Below are 10,396 nucleotides of genomic sequence, written 5' to 3'. Positions count from 1 at the left end.
GACAAAATTATGCTCAGTACAGAAAGACATACATTAAAATATCAGGATATCAGTTTTAATTTTTTCAGGTATTCCTATATGGCTGCAAGAAAGCATAAATGACTATGTCTTTTTGTTTTGTTTTATTTTTTAAATTGCTAGTGGCCCAAAAGAGAAAGGTCAGGGACTGTTTTTTTGCGATTTTTTTTCCCTACCCTCAAAAGTCAATTTAAGATCTTAGCATTAATAGAAAAATGATTTCGGAGTTCAATTTCCTTTAGACAGCTAGAGAAATAAAACCGTTGCCTTCATTTATTTTCTTAATGGTTACACAAAATGTATTTTCTAAGTAACTGGATAATCTAAGTTACAGCTAAATAAAACTATTACAAGAATGCAGCTGGGAAAATGTTGGAATCATCATTTACAAACTATGGATACTGGGATTCATTCAGCTGTAGCATGATGCTTGAACTTATGTCTGATGCATGTTCTATTTCCAGTGACTACAAAGAGAACTGCCCCGTCAGAATTTGACTCTTAAAAATACTTCACTGTTTCATTACCATCATATATAACTTCAAAGTCCTAAGTCAGCCCAAAACTGAAAAAAAGATCAGTGTACGTATATTTACACTGCAAGATGTTTTCACACGTTTGTGTATTTTTATACCCTATTTATCGGTTTAATTCCCTGCCTTTTCAGACAAGAGGCAGAAAATGTTTTAGATAGATAATATACCCAAAGTGCTAAACCTGGATATAGATAGGTAATATAGATAATATATAATTATATACATAATAATTATATAATATAGATTTAATTAGGTAGATACCATGCAAAGTGCTAAACTAAATTGTGCTATATGTGAGTATAGCTACAGTGAACACTTCAGAAGTGCAATAACAGTCTTTAAAATATTTGCATTTTCAATAAAGCCATTTAAATCAGAGGGAAGTCTGATTATCTCAAGATTTCTTAGAAGAGCTGTGTTATTAAAATTACAATACCAGTGGTTAGAAAAAAGGGAGGGGAAGGGGCCTTTGAAGCAAGGCAGCTAACAAGAGTCAAGGGATTTCATTTTGGCCAGAGGAGGCGTGGACTCAGGCAGAAATGAGAGGCTGGGTCATCACCATCCCACAGTAGCAGAGGCACAAGATAATTAAATAAGGAATCTTATGTGTAATCAAGATTTCAGATGCTCTGGGTTAGTGGGCCACGAATTAACACTTTTGCCTTCAACTGATACACTATGTTTCTGTATTTTAGATTTCATTCCTTTTTAATGCAAACTCAATCATGCAGTCTTGTCTGACGATGGTTAAAATAGTAGTTGACCACAGTTAAAAGCTCTTCCTTCAACTTTCTACATTAACCATGGGGAAACCACCATGGGGGCTTGCTTTCCAAGGTATAAAAACCACAGAATCACAGGGAAAAAGGTTAAAAAATGCTGCTGCTACAAACTGAGGCTACGCAGGCTTAACAAAGGTGTGGGTTTTCATTGCTAGGTTCTCTGAATCCCTGTGGTAGCTCTTGTGGGGGGAGCAATGTAATAACAAGGGTAAGCTGATAGGGACCTTTAGAATAACAGTGTTCATAATTCCTTTACACACCTCCTCCATGGGCTCATCTGAAGGGAGCACACCCTGTTGGCAAACAGACGGCTCTTTAACGCCGGTAGGAAACGGCAATTCCAAAGGGCACCAACTTGCCTGCGCCCGGTGGAGCCCAGCTGACCCTTTATCAGCTCGGCGTGGGGACGCCCAAGGAGCCTATGGTGCAGCAAGGTTACCTGCAGCTCCTTCCACAGCGTGTTCCTGCAAGTCACTGTAAGATTTTGTGCGGGGTCCGTGCTAAGCCTGCAGCACAAGCTACACATCTGCAGCTCTGAATGTCCTTCTGAGCTGACTAATCTGTCAGACCTGGCATCACGCCTGTCCTTACTCAACACCTTAAATCCCTTCAAGGTGAAGAATAGCTTTCCTGGCCTGCTGGGGACCACAGGGATACCGCTGTTGGCAGAAAGTGGAATGTAGTTTGGCGACCTCTTTTTGGGTAGCATTTGGTGACAAGCAAATATTCTACCTTTGTCATCAGGATAAAGGCTCACTGTTCTTCCCATTGCGCTAAAATAAACCAGCTAAGTGGGCACAGTTGAGTTTCAGATTTCGGTGCGAGCACAACACGCTTAGGAGAAACTGTTTTCTATTTCACAGACCGATCGGCACAGACTCAAAATCAGCTGGGGACAAGTCGATTCAGCGTCTGTTTTGTTTCTCTAGTGTTTGTGAATTGGCCCGTAAAGTCTGCTTGCTTCAGAAGCCCGTCACTTCAAAGCCTGTGGGATGCATAACTTCCTCGGTCTCATAAAGTATCAAAGCCCCAAGCTTGCTATTATGCTATGAGGAATTTTTAGCTGTGGTGTTTAAATTAAGAGAATCTGTGAGAAATCCAAGAATACCTGAATCATTTGTGAGCAATTAACATCATCAGATAATCAAGGGTCAAAAAGGAGAGGTCATTATAATATATAGTGATTAGAAATGGTATTACAGGCTAAGATAGTTTGAAGCAATTGAAATGCTGGTTTACACACTTTTCAGCGATGTCACAAACGCGATAATTTATAAAAAACATCCTGTAACATCTGAACGCCACCATCCTTCAGAAACGTAACCCCAACAGCAGCTTCCTTCTGAAAGAGGACACTGGCAAAGGAAGACTCTTTGCCAGCATGATTCTGCCCTAAAAGCCTATGAGTACAACTCATAACTTCTCATGTGAGCATAACAACTGACTAGATGACTAATGACTGGAATATATTTGCACTGCTCACTCCTCCCAGTGACCCTGCAGGACTGAGGCAACTCTGACAGGAGGCGTGGATGCTGCACCATGCCAGTGGGCAACTGTCCGCAGCTTCCAGCTTCCTCGGCCTTGCACTAAACATATGCTAGAGGGAAGGAGAAAAGGTCTTCCCCTTGCACGGTGGATCCTTGTGAGACTGAAGAAAGCTTTTCTTTCATTGACTTTGAGAAAGTATTTAATGGGCGATTCTCTTAGGCACTGGGAGAGACTCTGCTCAGAATTGCATTTTAAGATGATCTTACCAGGATCTGTTTCTGCTTGGGTGGCAGCAGAAGCTATGTCTGCTGCCCTTAGAAGCCAGAAATCAGCTGAGAAACATTTTCACTTTCCAGTGAAGCAAGAGGGCAGAGCTGTGACTGAGTAATGAAGGAACCCTTTGTTAATTCTTGCAGACATTTCATGCCTCAGTGTGTACATCGCTTGAATTTTGGAAGATTTTTACAGTTTTCATAATTTGTTTCCTTGCACCATAGTTCAGTGCCAAATTTTATGTACAGTCTTGGCTCTTAAAATATTTTCTCTCTTTTTCATGCCTCATATACTTACAAGATCAAATGCAGTTTAAATATGAGGAAAAATGTCTTAGTAAGGATAAACAGAATAAAACAGCTTGCTGAGAGAGTTAGACTGCTTAAAACTCACTGAGGGCTCACCAAAAAACACAAGGACTTTTTTCTTATCTTCTAACAGCTTGCTGTTTTGCAATTACAGGTTTCAGTCATTCATCTTTGTTCCTGTATTGTCACTACACATGACCTACATTACACGTGTGTATTTCCTATATTCAGAGTTAATATGAGCTAACCAAAACTTGCTCCGGTAAGAATCTTTGCTCTGTTCCTATATTGTGTTGGTACTGTGATAGAGCATGCACACTCAGACAAGTAGCATGTTATTTCTCCTATCGTGCCCATCGCAGCCTTTGAACCTGCAGCTTTGAACACCAGCGGTATATGCAGATGTGGCTGCACAGTGCATCTGCGTCAGTCAGGCAAAATTAGTAGTCCGACAGCTTTGTTGTTTGCTAAAATGCACCGACTCTATCTCACCCACCTTAACACTGTTTGCTTTTGTGTGATGCCAGGGAAATTCTTCCTGGTAAATAATAAATATTTAGTGAGCCTTCTGTAGATTAGATATGTCAGCTTCTGGATGATTGAACGTTATGAAACAACATAGGAAAGAAGGGGCTCAGTTGTTCCCTCAGTAAAATAATGTCTTTCAGAAGACAGTTTACATCACTGAAAATGGTAACACATTACCTGCGACTTTCTTGAGGAGTCTTCTGCTTGCTTTCGACCTTTCTACATCTGAAAGAGTCCCCCAAATCGCACAGATTAATGTGAGAAATTGTGCAGCGGAGTCACTCTGTTTGCACAAGCCCTGGAGAATCAGGGGCACCTGACTCCTGTCCGCTGAAGACATTGATGGATGTCCCCGAGCAGTGCCGGGTTCAAGTGCTGGGATTCCTGACGCACAGACTGTACATGACTCTTCTCTCAGATGCGGCATCAAGAGCTAATGTGGCGACAAGGCGCGCCAATCCCTAAGGTTCAGTGTCTGGTAGTTAGACTCATTACAATTAGTCAACTTGATATATTGTTTACAATTTACACCAAACAAGCTTGGGGCTAATTATGACTTAGCTAGTTTGTCTCTTTGATGTCAAACTCCTCGGCAGGAGGCCCAGCTAGCAAACAGAGACTAAGTTTAGTCTCAAGCTCAGGTACCGAGAATCAACATGGACTTCAAATTCAGTTGTAGCTATGCAGAGCACTCAGATATTAAGAATGATGTTAGTGCAATTATTGAACTTGGTTTGAATAGATTTCTTTCTATATCCTCTTAAACAAGTGGCTATCCAGGAAAGCACTGATTAAGGAAAAAAAAAAATCAACTACGAATTACGAATTTCAGTCATTGCTTAGTGCTCTCAGATACAGCAAGACTTCACCCACACAAAATACAGTGAAAGAGTCCCAAATATTGCTTCATTGCATGGTAATTTATGGGTTGCATGAAGTTGCGTTATAGTGAAAACTATATCGTAAAAGATAGATGGTTTGACCCATTTGTGTGGAATGCTAGGTGTACTTTACTATTTGAGTTGCTAATACAGTATTATATTAATGAAAGCTACGTGGTCAAACATGCATTTGTAGTTAGTAGACAGGTGGTCACATTTCAAATCACTTAAATTTGTAATTTTTTTTCAAGGCAGAAACTACATCCAGTCAAAAAAGGAGGGCAGTAGTGAAATAAGAAAGTGAAGGATTTCCAGCAGAATATAATGCTCCTGCCCTTGATGAGAATTCTGAATCACAAAAATCCCCTTTGCTGTGGGCAAAACGGTCAGATAATTGACCTTGACTCTCTCTCTCACCTTTGGCACTGGGTGCATAACTCACACCAGAACTGATTATTCCATAGGCATGCCTACAGTGGCAAGAAATGTTGCAGTAAAAAAAAAAAAATTACGTTATATAATCTCTCTTAACACCTCCCAGGTCAAATCTGTGTGTTTTGTAGCTAAAAGGGTTGTTTTATCCCTGGTTATATTTTTTTTTCAGTTCAGCATAAGAAAAAAGTTTCACACTTCTTTTGATTTCACAGCAGTAATAAAGAACCTGCAGATAGGTTTTAGCTGACAACTATGGTGGTGAGTCACAAGACAAAATAGCATTCCCTTTGTTCTTTCATAGTTGGATGGAGTCTGCCCTGCCTCTCGCAGAAGTAAAAATGTATGTGTATTCCCACAGTAAGGCGACACGCTGGAATGAAAGCTTATTCACTAATTTCTGTCTAACAGTTGTGACCACACCAGAAATACATACAACATTTAAAAACTACAATCAGAACAAAAGTTCTAATAATTAAATAATTCACTGCCATATAGTCCCTGAAATCATACTCACTACATTCTAATAATTTAACCAATTTTGTTTAGTTAGAATTTGCACAATGTCAGAAATATGACACTTATCTCAGCAAAACAGTTTTTAACTTTTCATGGAAATTCTGAGTTTCTTAGTTGTTCTGAAGACTGGTACTTTTTTATTTTCATACCTAACCTTACAGTGTCCGTTTCGAAGAACAAAGCTAGGAAAGATCCCAGACATGGCCTAAAAGATTGTCACTTTTGCATTCCAGGTTAGGAGGATGAAAGGAATGAATTCAGTGGGAAAAGTCTCTTATCTCTCCCATCAAAGTTAAGTGAAAAACAGTAACAACTTCTTAATGTACGATTTCCCAGTAAACCCTACCTGTGATTGATAAATAATAATTTTATTGATCAGTAAGTATTAAAAAAAAAGAAAGAAGGAACTGTTAAAACAAATGTTGGAAACAAAACTATGAGCAGTTGGTGTGCTATAGTAAATCTCAGTAGAGATTTTACCGATTTTTACTGAAGAGAAAGTCTCTTCTCTATATTTTCCCATAATTACAGCAAATACTGCTTAGCTATTGAGGCAAAATTAGGTTAATGGATGGAATAAAAAAAGCTTTCATGAAAACATTAACATAACAGTGGATAGTCAGACAAGATGATGCCCATCAATGCCACTTCCCTTGCCTGCATCCAAAATATGAGGCTTGTGAGTAGCACTGATGAGAGAGAATCACAGGTAAAGCCCTCACGTTTGTTTCCTCAGAAAAGAATACCATGCCTACAGTGAAATCAAACCAGTTTTGTAGACCTTATTTTTAAAAGCTATTTCAGCTGCAGATTTATTCATATGTTAAAACAGATGTGCCCCCAACTTACAGTTGGCAATTAGGTGCCAACTTTGCCCACCATTTTAGATAGCCAGCCAGTTTATCCACAGAGATTGGGATTAACAGTGACTTTCAGACCCAAGGTTTGCATTAACCCATCTCTGCTACACAGAGGATCCTGCAGATTGAAACACCAGTCTGTGAAAACCCTTACCAGCTTCCTCACAGGACTTTAGCATGAATAAAGAGCTGTATTCTGGATCCCTTTGGCAAACAGCACACTGGGCCAAGTTCTTCACAGGGACCTAACTGGTGACCTTTGAAGCCTCATGCCCCTAACAGAGAGCTGCAGTCGCAGCAGCTATTTTCAACATTCAGAGAGAGGCAATGGAAAGATTTTGCTGCAGGTACCTCTGCTCGTTACAGAGGGGCTTTTCCATTTTTTGTAGAAGCTGAGAGGACCACTGTTTTTTGCAGGTATGACCACTGTTACCTGATGTGTTTATTCCACTTGAAAATCTCTGGCCTCTGCATTCCGTGTGTCATAAAAGGAACAAAGCAGCAAAATCTGACTAATAAAAGTCTTCAACTCCACCAGCAAAACAGTTATAAGCACAGGGAATTTGGGTGAGTTGAAGACTATGTCCTCTGAGAGTAAACACTTCTTCCTAGTCTTTTCACCCACAGGAACCTACTCCTCTCTCCTTCCACTGAGTAAATTCACCTGGCAGCAAAATTTGATTTCCTTCTCTCCTGCTATAGAAGGATAAAGTTAAGGGACTGTTGTAATCCCTTTATAACATGAAAACCAGTGGTGAATCTGAACCACCTGAGTTCTGTCCCTGCAGGACAATGATAAATGTAGGCTTGAAGTGCAAAGATCAAGTGCTGGGAGAGCAAGGTCAGATGCTTTACATGACATCTAATGTGACTGTCATTTCTCAGACTCGGTAGCCGATGGAAATGTGGCGACAGGATGAACCAATCACTAAGGTGCCATGTCTGGCATTTAAACGGAGTGCAGTAATTCCAGCAGTGCCCAATGATTAGAGATCTAATTGCCATTGTCTAATGAACTCCTCTGTGGCATGGCATGTACGTTCAAAAATTGTTAGGCTGGGTCTGGCAAGGAACTCTTACTAGAAAATGCATTTAGAAAAGATTAAATTCTCATTTTCTATCCCTAAATAGTCTTATGAATTAATAAACGGTTCCATACAGGCTTATCTATAAATAATGGACGACCATTTTGATGTTTTATTGGGAATTACCTTTCTATCTCTTTCAATATTTGTCTCCAGGGAAATACTGTTGTCTGTATTAAACTCCTCTCCAAGATCATGAGAATTATACAATTCAATTTTTTATTTTAAAAATCATTATCAATTTCTTTTCTTTGAAGAGTATATCACCTTATGATTGCTTAGATAAACTTGTGATAGATATGAGATACGAAGCATCAGTTAAAGGAGTGGGAAATATAACTTGTTGGGAGACGGAAGACCTCAGTGTGCTCCAGCTAAGGTGACTTGCTGATGCTCTTTGAGTACCTTCGGGACAGAAACAGAAATTTGGTAACAGATTACTCCTCCGTTGATTTAACAGAAGTCATTACACCACCCAATGGTGTAATGTCACAAGTGTACCTTTGATAAATCTCATCCACAACATTAGATGTCCCTTTTTAAAAATGGATAGTAGTTAACCACTCAACGGTTCCCAAAGATTGCAATGGCTCTTCTGATCCTGGCAATGTCTAAATACCGAGGGAATTACTGTTTTTCTAGAAAGGTACCTTCTGCTTCAAAGAAACGTGGATGGATTCAGGAAGTCCTATGGGCTGTGTGACACCAGAGTCCCACAGGCTGTGGGGCTGTAATTCCTCCCTGCTCCTGTAATCCAAGCATTTCCTCTTGGACTCAAATTTCAATACTCACATGTGCCACCTCCTCTTGCAGAAAATTCCTTTCTCCAGCAACCCAATTTGGATTCATTCCTATTCCTGAAAACTTTAAAAATCATGCAGAAAAACAAACGTCTTGTCAGCTGAATGTCCACTGACATGAGTTTTTTTTTCTGCCACTGAAGTCCGCCTTCTTCATAAATGGGGAGGTCTTCTAAATGCCTCTCCACATCACTTTCTGATCTCCTCCTAAAGGTTAGATCAAAGTGAACAAATGTAGGCAGATAAAGTTGAATGCAGAGGGGTCTGAGCTTTTTTCAGATCCTGTGATTGACAGCTAAGGCCTTGCACAGTGACAGTGTCACTTGGGAGACCCTACACTTTTTTTCCCAGGTTTTCTGCAGTCTCTGGTGTCACAGGGGGACAGCCCCCTGGGGTAATGCCAGGCTCCTCACTGTCAGGGGGCTAAGACCTGGACTAATTCATTGCGGTGCAGTTTAATTAAACTGCACCGGAGTTGTTTCCCTGGTAAAATAAGTGTGGGAAGAGAATGTGTGTCAAAAGAGACATGCCTCTTACTGTGTGTGCTTTATTGTTACACCACAGCTAATATATTGTGGGAATTCCCATGGAGTCAATGATAAACTATATTATCAAGCTCCATAAAATAGGCATTCTACTAGTGAGGGTTACTGTAGCCCACAATTCCATTAATCCTCCTAATTTATTATATTATAGCTGTATGTGAGGTCTCATAAATTTATTATACCCCTTTCATCTTGATAAAAATGCTTGTTTCTCCTCTCAAATAAAAACCCTTATTATTTGTTGTGTCTGTCTCTAAAAAATAAATGTATCAGTCACTTGCAAGAAAATATGATTATTGGCTGAGAAATGTAAACTGCACTTGACATGTCTTCTGCCATAAAATTAAAGAATTTTATTAAATCTTGCTTTCTGAGTACAAACACCAGTATATGAAGGCCCATTGAATTTTTATTTGCTTTGATTTTAGGGCATTGCATTCTCTTTTATTTATATATATATATATATATATATATCTTTACAAGGTTTTTTAATTTAAAGCCACAAAACCTGCATCTGTCAGCTTTGCCTTTTATGAAGGAGGCAATTTTTGAGACTCAACATTACATGTCTCTTGGAAATTGATCTCGGTGACAAAATTGTTCCCTCTTTTAGGGCATTTCACATAAGTAAAATATTTGCCTATAGATTATGTTGCAGTAATCTGTACTAAAACATTTTATATGTGCTAATATATGTACTACATTAGGTAAGTCTATATGATGAAAATAAGCTTTCTCTTTGGAGCTGGTGTCCCTGAAGGGTATGCAAAGTAGCCTTCATCCTTCAGTGGAACTTAATGGGTGGGATAGAAATCTTGCTTCAGCCAGCCTAAAGACAGGAAGAAGTCCCTTCCCTTGTGGTCAAAACAAATTATTTACTAATCTAAGATTATTTACTAATCCTCCATGGATCTGCCCTTCAAATATTTGTCCATTCTTCCTCTGAGCCCATATAAGCTTTTTAAATCCTCAGCACCCTTTGGCAAGGAGTTCCATGCAGGTACTATATGTTGGAGTGCAGAAACCCTCTTGTCTTTGTTTTGACCATACTTCCTCATCACATCATCCAGCAGCCCTAGATTTTGCGTACAGATGGAAGAATGAACAGCCCATCCCTATGCATTATTACCATGTTTCTCCTTATTTTGTTCATCTCTACTATCCTCACCCTAAGTCTCTTCTATTGCAAGAGTCCAAACCTGCTCAGTCATTTCTCATGCAGAAGCCACTCCTTGGACCTACATCTAAAGAACAGGATTTCCTCACCCTCCTTTATCTTCCTTTCTGCATTCCACTCCCAATTATGAAGGGATATTACTTTATTACTTATTACATAAG

The sequence above is a fragment of the Anser cygnoides genome, chromosome 4 (assembly GCF_040182565.1).
Source record: "Anser cygnoides isolate HZ-2024a breed goose chromosome 4, Taihu_goose_T2T_genome, whole genome shotgun sequence".
Classification (NCBI taxonomy): domain Eukaryota; kingdom Metazoa; phylum Chordata; class Aves; order Anseriformes; family Anatidae; genus Anser; species Anser cygnoides.
Note: the sequence above shows the minus strand (reverse complement) of the source record.